The following is a 24,621-nucleotide window of genomic DNA, read 5'->3' on the forward strand; positions in this document are numbered from 1 at the left end:
GAATTCCCCAGAATAATTTGCGTAAATATCAATTTCTGCACACACAAGGGCATTTGGTCTAGTGGTATGATTCTCGCTTAGGGTGCGAGAGGTCCCGAGTTCAATTCTCGGAATGCCCCCGATAAATTTTTGGGCATTGTTTCTTGCTAGGTAGCGGCGTAATGGGCTTATGTATTGCTATGATAATTCTTCCTCGTTTCATCGTACATGCATATCATTAAAATTCTTTTTAATATTTGAAATTTAAAAAAAATTATCTACAAAATTATTAATTCGATCGATGATTATTAATTCGATCGATGATTCATTTTCATCGTACATGCATGCAATAATATCATTAAAATTCTTTTTAATATTTGAAATTTAAAAAAAATTATCTACAAAATTATTAATTCGATCGATGATTCATTTTCATCGGTCATTTTCTCGCGACAAGTTCTTTAAAACTATATCTCATATTGATATGTTTCGACAACTTTTTTCATGTCCGTACTTGCCACATTGTTTTACTCACTTGTCATATTATTAATCACTTACTTGCCTGAGAGAAATAACTTAATTGCCATGTTTCAATGTTGTTTCGTACAATGCTTGTTGGTGTTTTTAAATGTAACACCCTCTGTTTAGCTTTCCTGACTAACTAGAACATAGATGGCGCGCGTTGCCGCGCCCGTCCATTTCATCGATAAAATGAGCATTTGTGAACTTATGTAAAAAACATGGATAATAGTGCACCCACTCATTTCATTTTGAAAGAAGGATATAAATATTTGGGAAAGCTATATGATAATCTTTGTAATAGAATATGAACAACACAAACGTGATGATTTCAGATGGTGTATATGAAATAAATCTGAAGAAAATCATTTACAAAACACAACATCATCATTTGATACAAGCTTTAGCACAACAAATAATATGAAACAAACTGAAATTAGTGTGTTACATGCCCCAAAAAAATCTGTGCAGCCTTTTCTCGAAGTTTAGTGCCCTGTACATACCACCACTCCATCACCAGCATCAACACCATCACAATCAAAATCGATCATTGTTTCTCCATCTAAGTTGGTTGTAATAACATCTTATATTATGGGAGGGAGGGAGTATGTCCCAAGATTGCTCGACGACAAGTTGGTACCTAATTCTTTGTTCAAGAGTAAAGAAAGCAAGAATTTCCTCCTTTTTATTCATTCATAAACATTGGGATTAACGATCTTCAGGGTGAAGTCTCGGTCGGAAACATCATTCACTTACAAAGTAGAAGGAAACACATAAATAATATATTGACTGTAGTAAGGAGTGATTGTACAGACAATAGTAGGAACAACTGAAATAGTTGTATAATCACATAAAATCAAACCATGTTTTCAGATAGTTTTCAATATATGGAGATAATATGGTTAAGTGCATATTAAGTTTAATATAATTGAACTGCAAAAAGTGACAAACAATGCAAGATTTACCATGTGATAGTTTCCTAACTGGGAAAAAGCAATAGGAAACACATATAAGAAACTAACGACGATATTTAAAATGGAAATGGAACACGTGCATGTGTATATGTTTGTAAGGGAAGCCTAACTATACAATGATATTACATCTATTTTTTCTAATCAAACTATCAAAGTAGCACTTTCCACGAAATAACCTAGCTTATACCTCCTTAAGTGACTCCTAATGATAGTTACACTGCATCATAGGCAACTTGAGGTCAAGGATTTACCGGAGATATTAGTCTAAATCTCTTTTTATAAATGACAGTTAAAGTCATTTTTTGATGTGTGGTAAGATATAAAGACAGATTGAGTTTATTGTCTTGTAGCTCATCCCTTTTAAAAAAAGTTTCAGAGCTTCTCAACCCCCTGAAATTGGCCAAAAACAGCAAACGAACAACTGAAAGCACACATATGCTAGTCAATATGACCTTCGGGAAATGCATGTTACATGAAGCACATGAAATCGATATGTCAAAACAAATATGCATCGGCATTTGTCCCCAAGTCCTGAACACAGAATAGGGTACTGTGTCTTAAGCTTTAGAATACATGTTTGGATACTTGTTCCGACCAATGAGTACATAAATGAATTGGCAAAATGGACCATGAAAGCCAAGTAGTACATAACCTGCAGTGTTCCATGTGCATGTTAGGATTACAGTCCAAACTTTAATAAAATATTACAATCTTCTAATAGTATGTTACACCACAAAAATAGTGTGGCATACCTCCCTTTTTACTTGATATTACAAACATTAGAATGCTTTGTACGAATATTATCTCTTATCTCTTCTTTTTGCTACTGCTGCAACGTTGGAATTGTCAGGAAGCTACAATCAGAAGTGTTGTTTCTCTCTAGATGAGGTATAGTTTTTGCATAATGAAATCATGCTACAAACATAAAGATTAAACATCCCTGTTAACTGCTCCAATTATTCGGCTCTCCTAAAAATTCTGAAAAAAAATGCATTATGAATTGCCATAATATTCCTACTTGATAAAACTGCCCAAAAGTGAAATCGTGCAGTTGCCACATCCAAACTGTAACATGTCATTGCAGAAACAAGTGCGATGTAATAAGAGAGAAGAAAAAATAGCAAAACATTATAAGAAATTAGTAGTCCAGTTTGCAAAGAATAATTGTGTTCCTATGAGTTAAATGTGCAAACGCATAAGCATGTAAATGGGCTACAAATTCCGTGTGCAAACTAATGGATGCATGCAGTATGATTGGAAAAATGAACGAAGGAGCAGAAGTTGATTTTTGGTGCTTACCAGTAGATTGACTTGAATGCTTGATCCTAAATGCCTAATGCACCTAGCTCCACAACGTTGACGGGATACATCTATCACTCTACAATTAAAACATGTAGCCCGTCAGGTTTGAGAAGCTAGGCAAATGGGGAGGCAGGCATCACCTCAAATTAATACCGGGCGTGGGTACATGTAGCCCTTAAGAAGTCTATGCAGAAGCCTGAAGAAGATTATCAATGCGACTGGATGGGCAAGACAATGCCGAGGAGAAGACGAGCAGGGCAACAGTACGCCGGTTCATCTCTCTCTCTTTGCATGTTTCCCCATCGAGGTCCAGATCCGGATTGCGGAGGATGCAAAGAGGCTTTTGCGACCACGTCGGATCGGGGAGGTGTCCAACCGCGACAGCTGCTCCTATGTTCCCCTGGTTCGCTATGGCGGCCGCCCTTACCCCTGACCACCACAGCAGCGACATGACGCCGCAGACAACGACTTCCTCCCGGCGGCGTGGTCGTCGTGGGTGTTAGATAGAGAGGAGGGAGGCGGAATGATGGCAGCGGCACCGACTGATGAGGGATGAGGGTGGAGGAGGGAGGAGTGCGGTGCTAGAGGGGGTGTAGCGGCTGTGGCATGTGGATCACGCGGAAAGGAGGCCAGGGTCGGAAGGCGCGGCATCTTCGACCTGTGGGAAAGGCTACACGATGAGCAGCTCGCAGACGGCGACGAGATGCACGAGGCCATGGGCGAACTGGGAGGAGGCGCCGCTGCAGTCGATGGTTGTGGCGATGACAGCAGAGACGACTCATCTAAACCTAGGTCTAGGAGTCGAGAGTGTACCGGGCTACTGACGCTGAAGATCCAATTGCGCTAGATGGGCTTTGTACGGGAGGGAGGCCCAATTCATCACGGTGCACCGATTTTTCCATGGGACTAGCCACCCCCAGGACCGCCAGTCCACGTAGCGATCAACTACGAGATATAAGACAGCAATCAAACGGCTTAGGATCACTGAATCACGAGACCCGACGTCCCAAATCGTTGAGGTCGTGAGAGGGCTGGGATTAGGCTGAGTTTTACTGTCCTTAATTAACTTATTTCAAAAACTAGGACCAAAAAAATTGTGAATGCTTGTGATGCTTGAAGTGACCATTGCCTGCTTGCTTGCTTGTATGCCTCTGTTTGATTTTATATAATTTCTGTTGGGGAACGTCGCAACGGAAACAAAAAATTTCCTACGCGCACGAAGACCTATCATGGTGATGTCCATCTACGAGAGGGGATGTGTGATCTACGTACCCTTGTAGACCGTACAGCGTAAGCGTTAGTGAACGCGGTTGATGTAGTGGAACGTCCTCACATCCCTCGATCCGCCCCGCGAACCGTCCCGCGATCAGTCCCACGATCTAGTGCCGAATGGACGACACCTCCGCGTTCAGCACACGTACAGCTCGACGATGATCTCGGCCTTCTTGATCCAGCAAGAGAGACGGAGAGGTAGAATAGTTCTCCGACAGCGTGACAGCGCTCCAGAGGTTGGTGATGATCTCGTCTCAGCACGGCTCCGCCCGAGCTCCGCAGAAACGCGATCTAGAGGTAAAACCGTGGAGATATGTGGTCGGGCTGTCGTGGCAAAGTTGTCTCAAATCAGCCCTAAAACCCCACTATATATAGGAGGGAGGGAGGGGAGGAGGCAGCCTCAAAACCTAAAGGTTTGGCCGAAATTGGAGGTGGAGGAGTCCTACTCCAATCCTACTTGGAGTAGGATTCCACCTTCCCACTTGGAAACACTTTCCACCTTGTGTTTTTTCCTTCTCAAACCTTATGGGCCTTAGTGGGAACTTATTCCAGCCCACTAGGGGCTGGTTTATCTCTTCCCATAGCCCATGAGACCCCTTGGGGCGTGACACCCCTCCTGATGGTCCCCGGCACCCCTCCCGACACTCTGAGTACACTACCGATGAGCCCGAAACTTTTCCGGTAATGCACGAAAACCTTCCGGTAACCAAATGAGGTCATCCTATATATCAATCTTCGTTTCCGGACCATTCCGGAAACCCTCGTGACGTCCGTGATCTCATCCGGGACTCCAAACAACATTCGGTAACCAACCATATAACTCAAATACGCATAAAACAACGTCGAACCTTAAGTGTGCAGACCCTGCGGGTTCGAGAACTATGTAGACATGACCCGAGTGACTCCTCGGTCAATATCCAATAGCGGGACCTGGATGCCCATATTGGATCCTACATATTCTACGAAGATCTTATCGTTTGAACCTCAATGCCAAGGATTCATATAATCCCGTATGTCATTCCCTTTCTCCTTCGGTATGTTACTTGCCCGAGATTTGATCGTCAGTATCCGCATACCTATTTTCAATCTCGTTTACCGGCAAGTCTCTTTACTCGTTCCGTAATACAAGATCTCGCAACTTACACTAAGTCACATTGCTTGCAAGGCTTGTGTGTGATGTTGTATTACCGAGTGGGCCCCGAGATACCTCTCCGTCATACGGAGTGACAAATCCCAGTCTCGATCCATACTAACTCAACGAACACCTTCGGAGATACCTGTAGAGCATCTTTATAGTCACCCAGTTACGTTGCGACTTTTGATACACACAAAGCATTCCTCCGGTGTCAGTGAGTTATATGATCTCATGGTCATAGGAACAAATACTTGACACGCAGAAAACAGTAGCAACAAAATGACACGATCAACATGCTACGTCTATTAGTTTGGGTCTAGTCCATCACATGATTCACCTAATGATGTGATCCCGTTATCAAGTAACAACACTTGCCTATGGCCAGGAAACCTTGACCATCTTTGATCAACGAGCTAGTCAACTAGAGGCGTACTAGGGACAGTGTTTTGTCTATGTATCCACACAAGTATTGTGTTTCCAATCAATACAATTATAGCATGGATAATAAACGATTATCATGAACAAACAAATATAATAATAACTAATTATTATTGCCTCTAGGGCATATTTCCAACAGTCTCCCACTTGCACTAAAGTCAATAATCTAGTTCACATCACCATGTGATTTCAACGAATCCAACACCCATATAGTTCTGGGGTCTGATCACGTCTTGCTCGTGAGAGAGGTTTTAGTCAACGGTTCTGAAACTTTCAGATCCGTGCGTTCTATAAAAATCTTTATGTCATCTTATAGATGTTGCTAACACGTGCTATTCGCAAATGCTCCAAATATCTACTCTACTATACGAATCCGTTTCACTACTCATAGTTATTCACATTAGTTTTAAAGCTTGCGTCGACGTAACCCTTTACGACGAACTCTTTAACCACCTCCATAATCGAGAAAAATTCCTTAGTCTATTTAGTTAGTAAGGATAACTTTGATCGTTGATCAGTGATTCAATCCTGGATCACTCTGTGTACCTCTTAACAGACTTGCTGCAAGGCACACATCAGGTGCGGTACTCAGCATGGCATACTCTAGAGTCTATGGCTAAGGCATAGAAGACGACCTTCGTCTATTCTCTTTATTCTGCCGTGGTCGGGTTTTGAGTCTTACTCAAATTCACACCTTACAACACAGTCAAGAACTCCTTCTTTGCTGATCTATTTCGAATTCCTTCAAAAACTTGTCAAGGCATGCATCTTGTTGAAACTTCTATTAAGCGCTTTCGATCTATCTTCATAGATCTTTGATGCTCAACGTTCAAGTAGCGCAATCCAGGTATTCCTTTGAAAACTCCTTTCAAACAACCTTGTATGCTTTACAGAAATTCTACATTACTTCTGATCAACAATATGTCAACCACATATACTTATCAGAAATCTCCCACTCACTTCTTTGGAAATACAAGTTTCTCATAAACCTTGTACAAACCCAAAATCTTTGATCATCTCACCAAAGTGTATATTCCAACTCCGAGATGCTTGCACCAGTCCATTGAAGGATCGCTGGAGCTTGCATACTTGCTAGTATCTTTAGGATCGACAAAACCTCCTGGTTGTATCACATACAATGTTTGCTCAAGAAAACCGTCGAGGAAACAATGTTTTGACATCCTATGTGCAATATTTCATAAATAATGCAGCAAAAACTAACATAATTCTAACAGACTTTTAGCATCGCTACGAGTGAGAAAGTCTCATCATAGTCAACTGTTTGATCTTGTCGGAAACATCTTTGCGACAAGTCGAGCTTTTCTTAATAGTGACTTATCACCATCATCGTCTGTCTTCCTTTTAGAGATCCATCTTTACTCAATAGTCCTATGACCATCAAGTAGTTCTTCCAAAGTCTACACTTTGTTTTCATACATGGATCCTCTCTCAAATTTCATGGCCTCCAGCCATTTGTCGGAATCCAGGCCCACCATTGCTTTCTTCATAACTTGTAGGTTCACTGTTGCTCAACAACATGACCTCCAAGACAGGGTTACCATACCACTCTGCAGTAGTACGCGACCTTGTCAACCTACGAGGTTTGTAGTAACTTGATCCGATGCTCGATGATCACCATCATCAGCTTTCACTTCAATTGGTGTAGGCGCCACAGGAACAACTTCCTGCGCCCTGCTACACACTGGTTGAAGTGATGGTTCAATAACCTCATCAAGTTCTACCACCCTCCCACTCAATTCTTTCGAGAGAAACCTTTCCTCGAGAAAAGGATCCATTTCTAGAAACAAACACTTTGCTTTCGGATCTGAGATAGGAGATGTACCCAACTGTTTTGGATATCCTATGAAGATGCATTTATCCGCTTTGGGTTCGAGCTTATCAGACTGAAACTTTTTCACATAAGTGTCGAAGCCCCAAACTTTCAAGAAATGACAGTTTAGATTTCTCTAAACCTCAGTCTATACTGTGTCATCTCAACGGAAATACGCGGTGCCCTATTTAAAGTGAATGCGGTTGTCTCTAATGCATAACCCATAAATGATAGTGGTAATTCGATAAGAGACATCATAGCATGCACCATACCAAATAGTGCGTGGCTATGATGTTCAGACACATCATCACACTATGATGTTCCAGGTGGCATGAACTGCGAAACAATTTCCACATTGTCTTAACTACGTACCAAAACTCGTAACTCATATATTCATTTATATGATCATATCGTAGACCGTTTATCCTCTTGTTACGACGAACTTCACTCCGAAACAGAATTAAAATTTTCAATATTTCAGACTTGTGATTCATTAAGTAAATATTCTTGTATCTACTCAAATCGTCATTGAAGTAAGAACATAATGATATCCACTGCGTGCCTCAGCACCCATTGGACTGCATACATCAAAATGTATCACTTCCAACAAGTTACTATCTTGTTTCATCTCAATGAAAACAAGGCTTTGCTCATGTGGTATGATTTGCATGTCACTAGTGATTCAAAATCAAGTGAGTATAAAGATCCATCAGCATGGAGCCTCTTCATGCAATTTATACCAACATGGCTCAAGCGGCAGTGCCACAAGTAAGTGGTACTATCATCATTACCTCGTATCTTTTGGCACCAATATCATGAACATGTGTAACACTACGATCGAGATTCAATAAACCATTGAAGGTGATTATTCAAGCAAATAGAGTAACCATTACTCTATTTAAATGAATAATCGTATTGCAATAAACACGATCCAATCATGTTCATGCTTAACGCAAGCACCAAATAACAATTATTTAGGTTTAACACCAATCTCGATGGTAGAGGGAGCGTGCGACGTTTGATCATATCAACCTTGGAAACACTTCCAACACGTATCGTCACCTCGCCTTTAGCTAGTCTCTGTTTATGTCGTAGCTTTCATTTCGTGTTACTAATCACTTAGCAACCGAACCGGTATCCAATACCCTCGTGCTACTAGGAGTACTAGTAAAGTACACATCAACATCATGTATATCAAATATACTTCTTTCGACTTTTGCCAACATTCTTATCTACCAAGTATCTAGAGTTGCTCCGCCTCAGTGACCGTTCCCCTCATAACAGAAGCACTTAGTCCCGGGCTTGGGTTTAATCTGGGGTCTCTTCATTAGTGCAGCAACTGCTTTGCCATTTCACGAAGTATCCCTTCTAGCCCTTGCCTTTCTCGAAACTTAGTGGTTTTACTAACCATCAACTATTGATGCTCCTTCTTGATTTCTACCCTCGCAGTGTCAAACATCGCGAATCGCTCAAGGATCATTGTATCTATCCTTGATATGTTATAGTTCATCACGAAGCTCTCACAGCTTGGTGGCAGTGACTTTTGAGAACCATCACTATCTCATCTGGAAGATTAACTCCCACTTGATTCAAGCGATTGTCGTACTCAGACAATCTGAGCACACGCTCAACGATTGAGCTTTTCTCCTTTACCTTGTGGACAAAGAATCTTGTCGGAGGTCTCGTACCTCTTAACAAGGGCACAAGCATGAAATCACAATTTCATCTCTTTAGAACATCACTTATGTTCCGTGACGTTTCAAAACATCTTCGGCGCCTTGCTTCTAAGCCATTAAGTATTTTGCACTGAACTATCGTGTAGTCATCAGAAACGTGTATGTCGGATGTTTACAACATCCACAGACGACGCTCGAGGTGCAGCACACCGAGTGGTGCATTAAGGACATAAGCCTTCTGCGTAGCAACGAGGACAGTCCTCGGCTTTACAGACTCAGTCTGCAAAGTTTGCTACCATCAACTTTCAACTAAATTTTCTCTAGGAGCATATAAAAACAGTAGAGCTATAGCGCGAGCTCCATCGTAATTCGCAAAGACCATTAGACTATATTCATGACAATTAGTTCAATTAATCATATTACTTAAGAACTCCCACTCAAAAAGTACATCTCTCTAGTCATTTGAGTGGTACATGATCCAAATCCACTATCTCAAGTCCGATCATCACGTGAGTCTAGAATAGTTTCAGTGGTAAGCATCTCTATGCTAATCATATCAACTATACGATTCATGCTCGACCTTTAGGTCTCATGTGTTCCGAGGCCATGTCTGCACATGCTAGGCTCGTCAAGCTTAACCCGAGTGTTCCGCGTGTGCAACTGTTTTGCACCCGTTGTATGTGAACGTTGAGTCTATCACACCCGATCATCACGTGGTGTCTCGAAACGAAGAATTGTCGCAACAGTGCACAGTCGGGGAGAACACAATTTCGTCTTGAAATTTTAGTGAGAGATCACCTCATAATGCTACCGTCGTTCTAAGCAAGATAAGGTGCATAAAGGATTAACATCACATGCAATTCATAAGTGACATGATATGGCCATCATCATGTGCTTCTTGATCTCCATCACCAAAGCACCGACACGATCTTCTTGTCACCGGCGTCACACCATGATCTCCATCATCATGATATCCATCAACGTGTCGCCGTCGGGGTTGTCGTGCTACTCATGCTATTACTACTAAAGCTACATCATAGCAATATAGTAAACACATTTGCAAGCACAAACGTTAGTTTAAAGACAACCCTATGGCTCTTGCCGGTTGCCGTACCATCGACGTGCAAGTCGATATTTCCTATTACAACATGATCATCTCATACATCCAATATATCACATCACATCGTTGGCCATATCACATCACAAGCATACCCTGCAAAAACAAGTTAGACGCCCTCTAATTGTTGTTGCATGTTTTACGTGGTGACCATGGGTATCTAGTAGGATCGCATCTTACTTACGCAAACACCACAACGGAGATATATGAATTGCTATTTAACCTCATCCAAGGACCTCCTCGGTCAATTCCGATTCAACTAAAGTTGGAGAAACCGACACTCGCCGATCATCTTTGAGCAACGGAGTTACTCGTAGCGATGAAACCAATCTCTCGTAAGCGTACGAGTAATGTCAGTCCGAGCCGCTTTGATCCAACAATACCGCGGAATCAAGAAAAGACTAAGGAGGGCAGCAAAATGCACATCCCGCCCACAAAAACTTTTGTGTTCTACTTGAGAAGACATCTACGCATGAACCTAGCTCATGATGCCACTGTTGGGGAACGTCGCATGGGAAACAAAAAATTTCCTACGCGCACGAAGACCTATCATGGTGATGTCCATCTACGAGAGGGGATGTGTGATCTACGTACCCTTGTAGACCGTACAGCGGAAGCGTTAGTGAACGTGGTTGATGTAGTGGAACGTCCTCACGTCCCTCGATCAGCCCCCCCCCGAACCGTCCCGCGATCAGTCCCACGATCTAGTGCCGAACGGACGGCACCTTCGCGTTCAGCACACGTACAGCTCGACGATGATCTCGGCCTTCTTGATCCAGCAAGAGAGATGGAGAGGTAGAAGAGTTCTCCGACAGCGTGACGGCGCTCCGAAGGTTGGTGATGATCTTGTCTCAGCAGGGCTCCGCTCGAGCTCCGCAGAAACGCGATCTAGGGGTAAAACCCTGGAGATATGTGCTCGGGCTGCCGTGGCAAAGTTGTCTCAAATCAGCCCTAAAACCCCACTATATATAGGAGGGAGGGAGGGGAGGAGGCAGCCTCAAAACCTAAAGGTTTGGCCGAAATTGGAGGTGGAGGAGTCCTACTCCAATCCTACTTGGAGTAGGATTCCACCTTCGCACTTGGAAACTCTTTCCACCTTGTGTTTTTTCCTTCTCAAACCTTATGGGCCTTAGTGGGAACTTATTCCAGCCCACTAGGGGCTGGTTTATCTCTTCCCATAGCCCATGAGACCCCTTGGGGCGTGACACCCCTCTTGATGGTCCCCGGCACCCCTCCCGACACTCCGAGTACACTACCGATGAGCCCGAAACTTTTCCGGTAATGCACGAAAACCTTCCGGTAACCAAATGAGGTCATCCTATATATCAATCTTCGTTTCCGGACCATTCCGGAAACCCTCGTGACGTCCGTGATCTCATCCGGGACTCCAAACAACATTCGGTAACCAACCATATAACTCAAATACGCATAAAACAACGTCGAACCTTAAGTGTGCAGACCCTGCGGGTTCGAGAACTATGTAGACATGACCCGAGTGACTCCTCGGTCAATATCCAATAGCGGGACCTGGATGCCCATATTGGATCCTACATATTCTACGAAGATCTTATCGTTTGAACCTCAGTGCCAAGGATTCATATAATCCCGTATGTCATTCCCTTTCTCCTTCGGTATGTTACTTGCCCGAGATTTGATCGTCAGTATCCGCATACCTATTTTCAATCTCGTTACCGGCAAGTCTCTTTACTCGTTCCGTAATACAAGATCTCGCAACTTACACTAAGTCACATTGCTTGCAAGGCTTGTGTGTGATGTTGTATTACCGAGTGGGCCCCGAGATACCTCTCCGTCATACGGAGTGACAAATCCCAGTCTCGATCCATACTAACTCAACGAACACCTTCGGAGATACCTGTAGAGCATCTTTATAGTCACCTAGTTACGTTGCAACGTTTGATACACACAAAGCATTCCTCCGGTGTCAGTGAGTTATATGATCTCATGGTCATAGGAACAAATACTTGACACGCAGAAAACAGTAGCAACAAAATGACACGATCAACATGCTACGTCTATTAGTTTGGGTCTAGTCCATCACATGATTCACCTAATGATGTGATCCCGTTATCAAGTAACAACACTTGCCTATGGCCAGGAAACCTTGACCATCTTTGATCAACGAGCTAGTCAACTAGAGGCGTACTAGGGACAGTGTCTTGTCTATGTATCCACACAAGTATTGTGTTTCCAATCAATACAATTATAGCATGGATAATAAACGATTATCATGAACAAAGAAATATAATAATAACTAATTATTATTGCCTCTAGGGCATATTTCCAACAATTTCCTCTTACTCTCCAGCCACACTTCCTTGATCCAAACTTTGCCTAATGATCATGCCATGTGTTTAGGACCAGAAATTATTTTTACCAAATACTATTGTCACAAAAAAGGCATTTCTTTGAATTAAGCTTTCAAAACCTGTGAGATGGGATTTGTACTACAAGTCCTCAAATTAGGAAATTTATTTTGCACTAATTATTTTATTTAAAATCCATTATCAAAATGACTTCCCAAAACCAAAATGTTATTATTTTAAAAAGTTATTTTACCATTTTATTTAAAAGCCTTCATATGAGGCTATAAGTGACCTCTTATGAAGGAAAGTTATTTTTATTGCTTTTAAAATATTTGAGAAAATTTAGGAAAACTCAGTGGACATATATATTTCATATATATGAGTTTCAACACATGGTCATGTTTAAATTGGTGGGCAAACCCCTTCAAAACCCTTGTTTCCTATTTCAAGCTTTTGGAATATTTCTATAAGATATATTCTCAATAAATTTCAGTAAGATTCTAGCATGTCACGTGTGATATTTTGGATGATCTTGCCAAGTTTCATCTCAATCCCAGTTGATTTGACACCCCTTATTACTCTAAAACCCTATTTGTCCATAATCAAATTTGAGCAACTCTACATTGTAAAGTTTCTCCAATTGTGCTTAAATTTGGTGGACATGTTCTGTTACTCCAATAATGCATCCACACCAAGTAGTGCATCAAGGAGAATAGAAGAACTTGTCCTAAGACCCTCAAAACCCTCTCTGTTGATTTCTGACTAGGGAACTTTACATTATAAAGTTTCTCCAATTGACTCCAAACTTTTTGTGCATACCTTAATGCTCAAATAATGTCCCCACACCAAATATTTAATTATGGCAATTGATTTGAATAGTTTTGTAAGCAGAAAGCCATTTTCTGCCCATTTCATGGGTTTTCCAAGTCTACATTGGAAAACTTCTCCAGCAAATCCCAAATTTGGTGTAAAAGCTTATTTTCATCTATCATTTGATCCTGTTAAGTTTCATAGCCATTGGAATTTAACTGATGGCCTAACCACGGATCAAACACCTTGTGTGCACTCACTAAATTGGCTTCTTTGACCCCTTCCACTTTTACCCTTGAGCTCAACTTTCTATCGCAACTATCTCTACTTACATTTTACCTCCAGTAACATTCCCATGGCCATTGGTCAATTATTGGAGAGAGACCCTTTGTAACTACCTCTCATTTTCACCCTTGGCAGCATTGTTTTACCTCTCTTCCCATACATCTGCTTAACCCAAAGCCCCCAATTCTTTCCAGAGCATCTCTAGTATGCCAATGCTTCATTCCAAACCAAGAGATGGCATGCTCATGTGGAGAAAATGAGCAGCACATCTACAAGTTCATTTTTGGCTGAGATATGGCTTTGTACACCAAGTACAAGCTACCCTTCATTTCTTGAGCCCAAACTTGGCAGTGTTGTAGTTCTTGCATAGGTAGCACCGCCAGACATCATGTTTCCCCAATACTCCCCATTTGAGACCCACTTTATTTAGCTCTAAGTTTGCTGCTACAAACTTAACCTCAGTCAAAGTCCATTCAAACCAACTCCACTAGCAGCCAAACTCCAGAGTTACCTTCCTGCATGTGTGCCTTAAGTGTTGGACATGTTTGACTGGTCAATAGGACCATGTAGGCACAGGTGGCCATGGTGACCACCACCCTAGAGTGCAGAAATGGTGCTCTGCACTTTGTCTCCTTCCTCCAGACCACTTCTAGCCGAACCAGCATGTCTCATTATGTCTGAGAGCCTCATTTTGACTGTTCAAACCACTCCCCACCATCAGCTAGCCTCCAAGCTCCTCTTGGGGTGCGTGGCAACCATGCACCGAGAGCTCCAGAGAGCTCTCGAGCTCTCTCGGCCTTCCCCTCTCTTATCTCCTCACCCCCGAGCCTCTCTGGCTCCGTGAGACCCTCCTCGTCTTCTTCTATGAAGCCCCTCGAGCCCCCTCTCCTCTCGGGCTCTCTCCTCTCCCCCATGGCCGCGGGGCAGAGCTCCGGCCTCCGCATGGGCTGGCGTGCCCAGAGCCTCCCCTCGCCTCCTTCCGCCCCTGCCGGAGTTCCCCCATACCACCGCAACTCCTCCCCTGCACCTCCAGCTCCCTCCCTTTGCCCCTGGTGGCGAACCAGAGAGGGCCGACGGCCTTCCGGCAGCCTCGTCGTCGGCGCCCTTGTGGCCCTCCCCTGCAGGTGCCGAGCAGGGGAACGAGTGTGGCTAGGTCCACTGAGCCCGTCGGTGCGCTCGCCTCGGCTGGGGATGGCCGGAGGCACTGGGGCCGGCGCGGCTTCCCCTCCCTCTGTTGTTGCTCCCTGCCGTCGTGAGGAAGAAGAAGAAGCAGGGAGAGAGGAGAGAGAGAGCCGGTGGGACCCACCGTCACAGAGACGAGCCTCGGGCCCGCGTGGTTAAGTGGAAACGATTTCCCCTTTTGTCGCCTCCCCGTTGTGAAGGCGTACTTCCCAGAAAGCGCCTTCGGCGTGGCCTCCTCCCTGGCCGGACCGAGCTGCTGGGCCGGCCCGAAGGCCTATCTAGCGCCTCGGTGCTAGTTAGCCCCGAAGGATGAGCTCCTTTTCTCTTTTCCTGTTTTTGCATAACTTCAAAAATCCATTATAAATTCATTTTAGCTTCGATTCTAATGATTCAAATTTCTAGAGGTTCCTAAATTCAAAACCTATCCAAATATGTGCATGGTACATTTTTCCAGAGCAACTTCCTGTGGAGTATCTATTTAAATCCAAATCAGATTATATTTGGCCCCACTTGTAAAAATCCTAGAGGACTCAAATCAGCTTCAAATGGAGTGATTCCAAATTCCAGAGCCTTCTAATATCATGCCCTATTTTTAGAACCTTGGTTAACATTTTTGTTAGGCTTTGTTCTGTTGCATTAAATAAATAGCTCCCTATTTCTATTTATTCCATATTAGGAAATTCCTAGAATATTCATTTCAACTCCAAATCCAGTGAAACAACTTCCTGAATATTTCTAAGATTTTTCTCTGTTAAATGAGTGCCTCCACTCATTTGGATCATAATATCTTCTGTGGGCTTCATAAAGAATCGCCTACTCCTCCTTTCCTCCATCCAGAAATCCCTGATGATCCAAACCTCCTATAGCAAGCTTCAATTAACGGGTAGACGGAGTACTCGGAGTTGGAGCAGAAGACCTCGAAGATCCCGAGGAGACATGTGAGCAAAGGCAAGCAACCCTTTGACCATGACTGAGCATATGTTATATTGCATGTTAAAATAGCAAGTATTTCCATTGCATATGATCATAAGTGTCAGTAAATCATCCGATATGATGTTACTGATGGCTCCTCCGGAGCACATGCATTGAGCTTGATCCTACCCCTTTTGAGGATCATGCTAGTATAATGTTGATAAGAAATGATAGAGTAAACAAGCATGAGCATGTTGTTGGCATAAGACAAAGGTTTATGAAACCCCGTCGGGTGCCACTAATGCCCGAGGGTGATGATGAGTTAGGTGGCCACTTTTGGTGAAGTGGTGCACCGGGTATTTGAGTAAGTATGGTTTCGGAAATGGGATTAGATTTATGATGTGTCGATCGTCCCAACCTTACCAGTACGACCACGTTACCCCTTATGGGACGGGGCTATGTTAATTACTCTGGCCAGTGCTAGCAAAGAGCCACATTACTAGTGGCGGGAGTGATGTATGGTCACTCTCGTGATGGGGTCATGTCAGGTAGGACGACTATGCCATTTTTATGAGTTCCAGGCACACCGTTGGTCCCCGCATGGTTGGTACTGTCTAGAGTCGGTGCTCTTAAGACGTACAACATGTGGGCTGGGTACCAATCAAGTGGACCTCTTGTCTAGTATCGTCAGGGGAAAGGCATCAATCGGGTACTTACCTCGGGTATGTTATATACCGCAAGTCGTGGATGACACGTAAGTTTTCCGGATCTCGTGGGTCCATCGTACTACCTCTGCAGAGTGTAAAACTATTTGAATAGCCGTGTCCACGGTCAAGGACAGTTGGGTAATCCTGCTTAAACTATGTCCAGTTGTTTCCGCATAAACCAAGTGTGTGTGAGTGGTGATAAAAAGGAGTTGTTATGGAAGTAATGACATGACCAAGTTCGGTGACTTGGCATATAGGGTGAACCCGGGTGGTTCAGCCCTCGACAGTTATATTGATATATGTAACCTGTTCTTCAAAAGTAATTCTTTAATTTGATGCATATTCATGATCATGCCACCAAGAGAAATTCCACCAAAGATGCGTGTTATTGTTATCCTTCACTTCCATTGTTCATGTCATGGTTTGTTTGCTAGTACAATCAAAAGTACTCATTGGCTTGCCACTGGTTATTTCATCGACCAGGTATAAAAGAGCAGGATATGGTGAAGAGTAACTCGGTGACGCACTTGCGAGCTAGGACGCTTCCCAGTCAAAATGCATGTAGGTTAGGCTGATGGCATGGGTTCACACTTTCAACCAATATTTCCGCTATGGGTCCAGTTTGGTGTGTTTGCCTTAAGGCCCTATATATGTAAGACTCGACCACAGTGGTCGTTTATTGTATCAAACGGTATGTATGGATGTAAGACTCTTATCATTCAGTTTTTGTGTGTTTAGTGAGCATTGATCTCTGGGATCACTGAGCACGATCATTCGACGATCTCGACTCGTAAGTCGGGGTCCCCACATTAAATCCAGTTGTCACAAAAAAATTGTGCTTGTCATTTTTAGTGCTACCTAGTTGCCACGTAGTCTTATAAAGCTTGCAAATGCTTATAAATCCACTTGCCACAATCTTTTTGATGTGCTTGTCATTTTAATGCTACCTAGTTGCCATGTTGTCTCATAAAGCTTTTCATTGCTTATAAAATCCACTTTGTCACAAATGCTTTGTTGTAATTGTCATTTTAATATTTACTAGTTGTCAAAAAAAATTACACCCAATTGCTAGAATTATATATTGTGCTTGCCTACCAGATTAATTGTGTTAAGTTGTCATGAAGCTTGCCGTGTTGTTTATACCCAGTTGAATTTTTAATAACATAACAATGCAATCAACATTATTCTGTAAATAGAAGATGTGTGCTAGTTGCAAAAGCACAACAAGCTTCTGCGCAAAAAAGCATCACTATCAGCGGACACTCTAGCGAAAAACGTTATGAGGTCTACTATTGCAAAGCACTATAGCGTACTAACAACACATGCTTGCTGAGCACTTGCAGTGCACGAGAAGCACATGTGATCCACAAGTATCAATCCTATATGGCCTTGTAGCAAAATACTGTAAGCGGGATAGCGACGGAAGCGGGAATCCCGCCCACGAGCCCGCCACACGGGAACGCACGCGTGCACACGCTTTAGATTAAAAAAATTCAATAATATTTAAAATTGACTATACTAGCAATGCAAATTAGTAAAAAAGTAATTTGATAGAAAAAGGCAATTTGCTACATCTATCAAATTTGTCACATAAATGCCCTAGTAACTTTTTGGGCATTGTTTTCTCACTAGTATAATGCCCATTAAAATCTTTACACGTAGAGGTAAAAACACATGCACAATCTACTATTTTCACAAATGGAAAAATATATATTTATAATTGGCTATACTAGCAATGCAAATTATTTAAAAAAAGTAATTTGATAGAAAAAAGCAATTTGCTACATCTATCAAATTTGTCACATAAATAAATTAAAACAAATAATATTTAGAATTCACTAGACTTGCCATGCAAATTAATAAAAAGCAATTTGATAGAAATCCAATAACTATTTGACATTGTTTTATTACTTAGTATAATGCCCATTCAAATCTCTAAAAGTAGAGGAAAAACACATACACAATTTAGTACTTCCTCCGTCCAAAATTACTTTTCGCGTAAATGAATAAAAACAAATAAAAAAACAATTTTATAGAAACCCAATAACTATTTGACATTGTTTTATTACTAGTATAATACCCATTCAAATCTCTAAAAGTAGAGGAAAAACACATACACAATTTAGTATTTCCTCCGTCCGAAATTACTTGTCACATAATTGAATAAAAATAAATAATATTTAAAATTCACTACACTAGCAATGCAAGTTAATAAAAAAGCAATTTGGTAGAAAAAGGAAAATTGCTACATCTATTAAATTTGTCGCATAAATGAATAAAAATAAATAATATTTAAGATTCACTACACTTGCAATGCAAATTAATAAAAAAAGCAATTTGATAGGAAAATGCAATTTGCTACATCTATCAAATTTGGTAGAAGAAGGCAATTCGTTAGAGCTATCAAACTTTACACGTTTGCACATATGTCCCTCACATATTCCGCAAAAATAAAAGATATATACACAAATATAATTTGGTCTAGTGGTATGATTCTTGCTTAGGGTGCCAGAGGTCCTGAGTTCAATTCTCGGAATGCCCCAATAAACTTTTGACATTGTTTTTTTACTTGTATAATGCCCATTAAAATGCCCCAATAACCTTTTGACTTGTTTTCTTACTTGTATAATGCCCATTAAAATTTTACACGTAGAGGAAAAAAAACACATGCACAATCTAGTACTTCCTCCATTCGATTACACTTGCAATGCAAATTAATAAAAAAATAATTTGATAGAAAAAGGCAATTTGCTACATCTACCAAATTTTACACATTTGCGCATACTAGTAATCGTGCACGTGCAACGCACGTATAATCTTAGAAAAAAGGTTTACAACACACGAAAGATTAACATGAGATACGTGTAATCTTAGAAAAAGGTTTGCAGCACACGAAAGATTATCATGAGATAGTAGAATACTTAGTTTTGAGCAACACATAGCCACATAAGTTACATGTTGAGAGAAAATACAAATTACTAAGCTGGTAGTACATAATTTATTTCCACACCTTTGGCTAGTGAGCACTCTATCATACAAGGGGAAAACAGAGAAAATTCAATGACATGCATGTTGCTTCTTGCTTGTACACATAAATCATAGTTCCTCGAAATGTTCAGTAGCAGCTTTTTTGTTAACATGTAAGATAATCTTAGGATTGTTACGAGTGTTCTTTGAAATGAGGATCATTGTGTTTTATGCTCATCAAAGTGTCGTGAAGTCACGGCCATCAGCAAACAGATTAAACTTATCTATGTCTCGGTCAGATCTAGAGTGTCACATGTATCCACAGGGTAGACATATCGTCTATTGAATGCCGTGACAATAGCAATTTCCATTTTTTCATCCCATAACCCCAAGAACGCATGGATAGTTGTACCATTCGGACGACGGACTTGAACCTGTAGTGAGAAAGCCTTAGTACATACAATGATCAATCACCATCATATCATAGCAGATGAAAACATACACTGAGTTTCACTAACCACAAAATTATCATCTCTGGTTCTGTTATTCTCAAATTCCACTACAAAATCTCTAATGTGCATGAAGCAGCAGAAATATATACAGTGCAAACCTTCAACTTCAGGTATGACAATGTTCCGACGGAGATTAACCGACTAAGATGCAGAGTTAATTATCACGCCTTAAAGCTCGTACCTGATATTAAATAAATGGCTAATAAGCTGGCAACAAAGATGAGGAACCGAACTGGCAGCGGGAATCCATACATGTAAGCTGCAGTGAATACAACAAAGAGGGCATGTGATCTGAAAGTTCGTTTGACATTACACACTCACCTTTGCAACGTCAGGTGCGGGTCGGCGATATGGGAGTGACACCCGGCTCTGGAAATATATATACATCAGGGTGATTCTCCTCTCATTACATCTATCAAAAGGGTCAAGTCTTTAGATACGTGCCTACAAACATGCCAGAGTACAAGCAATATATTTTCCCTAATGAAATATGAAATACTTACACATATGATTCTGCTCCCAGATTTATTCTCTAATGAATAACTTGAACATAGGGGGGGGGGAGAGGTCGTCACCTTCCTTGGTAGAAAAACAGGGGGAACCAAATTAAACCCAAGCAACCGGAAGAGCTTGGCAACTTCACAGACCGCGCAAATTCCATGCCATCATCTCTGCCAATATCTTCAAAGGAGGATACTAAACCTATCAAAGGAAATATAGAACCTGAGATTAATGTGGAGTCAAGCCGAAACTTGTTGAATCTTAACAATTATGCAACAATTTCAAATGATGCCCTTAAGTGTGCCTTTTTGTCCATTGATCCAAGAACAAGGCTTGCCTATGAGTGAAATTACATAAATAATTTAACATATTCATATACAGATCACCGGACTAAGGACCTTCTAGATTGTAACTTGTAAGAATAGATTAAGGCTGGAACATATCATGGACCCTTGGAATACATTTTTTTAATGTTTAAATGGACTACTATTGGCACAAGTAGATTTAGTCCATTAAAATTGAAATCAGTGAATTTAAAATAAAGAACATCACATAAGATTGGATCTCATCAGTGCAAGTTTGGTAAGCAGAACTCACGACAACTTTCTCAGTAAGGATAGGAAGCATGGCGCCATTCCATGAATCAATCGGGGATGTGGATGTAAACAGTGTCCGTTCCATCCCCTAATAGACATTAATCCCGCTGGTCCTCGACATCTTCATTTTGTCATGCTACCGTCAGGATACTTTTTTCATGTTTATTAATGGAAGTGAGCCAGGAGAGACCTGCACATCAAATGTCTTGAAAACTGACTGCTACCTTCACGTTTAACTGCAGTGCGTGAAGATAAATCCTGTGAACTGACGGGAAATACAGTCACAGTGTCCAATAAAGATATCCCTGGGGCAGAGGTCCGGGCTTACAACGATGAAATCCCCATTAAGTTAGGTCAACTTGACGGTGATCGCATTGGCTCCCTTGCCAATGTCCTTACTGAACCACTGCAACATGAAGATTCTTGTTCTGGGGATTCGAGAAGACTGACCAATAGTAGTAAGTTGTTGCTACTAAAAGAAAACATAGCCAGGGAGCTTGAAAAGACTGAGCTTGAGATTGATTCTGTGGTCGGCATGTGCGTCCAATATCTCCTGTCATCGATGGCAGTTATGACCAGAGCTTTGGAGGATAGCGCCATACAAACCCTACCTTTGCTCTTCTCTAGCCAAAATTCCTGCAATTACAAAGCACACAAAATATAAGCCATTTAGCACTAAAAATAGTCCTAGCCCTTGAAGATAAAAAAGGGAACCAAGATAGTTTTCGGTGCTGAAATTGTTTCAAATTTCAGAGAATAATTAAATCAGGCATTCAGGCTCCAATTTGTGACGTATTGTTGCACTAATTAACTCTGAAACGACTCAGATGTCAATATTTGGCTAGGATAAACAGATATGTGGATTAAGACATCAAACTCGGTAAATAACAATGATTCAAGCACAAAACTAATTGGCCAAAATCATATAGACAAGCTCATGAGGGGTCTTGTTTGCGTTGCCAAAAAAATTCATAGACAAGCACATGGAAAGGGACCTATATTTATGTAGAAGAATATCTGACCTTGGTGCCATCATCGAAAGAGACAGGCCTGGAGAGCCTCGCGTAGATCTTTGAAAGAAAACATAGCCAGGGAGCTTGAAAAGACTGAGCTTGAGATTGATTCTGTGGTCGGCATGTGCGTCCAATATCTCCTGTCATCGATGGCAGTTATGACCAGAGCTTTGGAGGATAGCGCCATACAAACCCTACCTTTGCTCTTCTCTAGCCAAAATTCCTGCAATTACAAAGCACACAAAATATAAGCCATTTAGCACTAAAAATAGTCCTAGCCCCTGAAGATAAAAAAGGGAACCAAGATAGTTTTCGGTGCTGAAATTGTTTCAAATTTCAGAGAATAATTAAATCAGGCATTCGGGCTCCAATTTGTGACGTATTGTTGCACTAATTAACTATGAAACAACTCATATGTCAATATTTGGCTAGGATAAACAGATATGTGGATTAAGACATTAGACTCAGTAAATAACAATGATTCAAGCACAAAACTAATTGGCCAAAATCATATAGACAAGCTCATGAGGGGTCTTGTTTGCCTTGCGAAAAAAATTCATAGACAAGCACATGGAAAGGGACCTATATTTATGTAGAAGAATATCTGACCTTGGTGCCGTCGTCAAAAGAGACAGGCCTGGAGAGCCTCGCGTAGATCTCCTTGGTGCCGGCCCGGTGGCGCCGGCGCCTGCCCTCCTCGCCCCCGCCCTCTACGTACCGATGAGGTGGCGGTAGTTCTTCGACAGCTTGGCCTCCCACACGAAGTCTGCCCCCCGCAGCGCCGCGGAACGCGTGGTTGAGCCGCGCGAGGCGGCATATCTCCGGCGCGTCGAGCCGGAGCAGCACCTGCGTTGCCCAAGCTCCCAGCTGGCATGGCTCCGTCGGGTGCGTCGAAGCTGCCTACCGGCTCGTTGCACCTCCGCCTTGCGTCGCTTGCTTATTCCTTGGACGGCTCCCCGCACCTCCATCTCGCCTCCTTCGGCCCCGGTCGGCTAGGCCCTGCACCTCCGCCTCGCCTACTTTCACCTAGAGCCGGACTCAGTTCACCCTGCTTGCCAATCCGACGCCGACGGTGGGGATGGATGCGCGGGGCGGGCGCAGGGGCCGGCGGCGGCGGGGATGGATGCGCGGGGCGGGCGCAGGGGCCGGCGGCGGCGGGGATGCTGGGCAACGTTGGAACAGTGGGGTGGGGCGGTGGGCCGGCGGCGGCGGGGACGCTGCAGGCCAGGGGAGGGGAGGAGGAGGAGGCGGACGGGGAGGGGGGGGAGGGGGCGGACGGGGAGGGGGAGGAGGAGGCTGATTTTGTGGGATTAGATAGGCACTCGTGATTACAGTTTCCTAATTGACCAGGCGTTCATTTTCCTTTGAGGAGGAGGTGGAGCACGGTCAGTCTTACTTTAATTGGTAAATGCACACGGTGGTGCTGCGTGGATGGTGGAAGACCGTTAGATTTTTATTTGTTGTCTAATAGTATGGTGGTGATTGATGTTTGTTTTTGTGGGGTAATAGGTGTGTGTACCTAGTGAAGTTTACGTTTGATTTTTTATTAGTAGTATAGATGTCCCTTCACATATTCCGCAAAAATAAAGTATATATACACAAATATAATTTAAGTATATTATCATATGCAACATGCATAAAATGGAAAAAGGCATACATCTAGAATAAGCAAAACAAGGAAAACTTTTTTTAAACTCAAACTGAACAAAGATAATTTTTTGAGTTAGACACATAGCCCTAGCTCCATATTACGACATGTTTGTGTGTGGGAAAAAGGTTGAAATATTTGTGTACATTTTCCGCCCTTCAAAATTTCATGTCTTTATTCATACCCATCGAAATATTTTCATGGAGTTATATAAACATATTACATGTTAAAATTTTACACATAGAGAGGAAAAAAACACATGCACAATCTGGTAATATTTAAAACCCACTACACTTGCAATGCAAATTGATAAAAAGGCAATTTGATAAAAAAAGGCAATTTGCTACATCTATCAAATTTTACACACTTGCGCATATGTCCCTCACATGTTCCATAAAAATAAAAAATATATACACAAATATAATTTAAGTATATTATCATATACAACATGCATAAATGGAAAAAAACATACATCTAGATCAAGCAAAACAAGGATATTGTTTTTTAAACCGAGACCGAACAAAGATATTATTTTTTTAGTTAGACACATAGCCCCAGCTCCATATTACGACGGGTTCGTGTGTGAGAAAAGACAGAAATATTTTTGTACATTTTTGGCCCTTGAAAATCCATGTCTTTGTTCATATCCATTTCATATGCAAGCTTATCCACGAATCACTATGGTCACTATGCCAAACCGACGCTCTTATTCTCCTAAAATCTAACCAAGATTCGGCTAAAAAATAAAGTCTAACCAAGATTCTACAATTGTTAGTTTTGTCTTAAAAACCTGAGTTCACATGTTACACGTCTTAAGAAAAAATAAATTAAAAAGGTGCAGAAATTGAAATTCTACAGCCATGGGACCAAAAAAAGGAAAAAAAAATCTACACCGACCACAACACTCTCGCTCCTCACTTG

General features: G+C 41.9%; 1 non-coding gene and 1 pseudogene across 1 annotated transcript; one reads left to right on the forward strand and one right to left on the reverse strand.

Moving 5' to 3' along the window:
• Positions 1-47: 47 nt before the first annotated feature.
• On the forward strand, positions 48-119 carry TRNAP-AGG. Its single transcript has one exon. It is a non-coding gene; the product is annotated as a tRNA-Pro (tRNA).
• Positions 120-22,158: 22,039 nt separating this feature from the next.
• Positions 22,159-23,020, reverse strand: LOC123396569 (annotated as a pseudogene).
• Between the last annotated feature and the right edge of the window lie 1,601 nt (positions 23,021-24,621).

The sequence above is a fragment of the Hordeum vulgare genome, chromosome 5H (genome assembly GCF_904849725.1).
Source record: "Hordeum vulgare subsp. vulgare chromosome 5H, MorexV3_pseudomolecules_assembly, whole genome shotgun sequence".
Lineage (NCBI taxonomy): Eukaryota > Viridiplantae > Streptophyta > Magnoliopsida > Poales > Poaceae > Hordeum > Hordeum vulgare.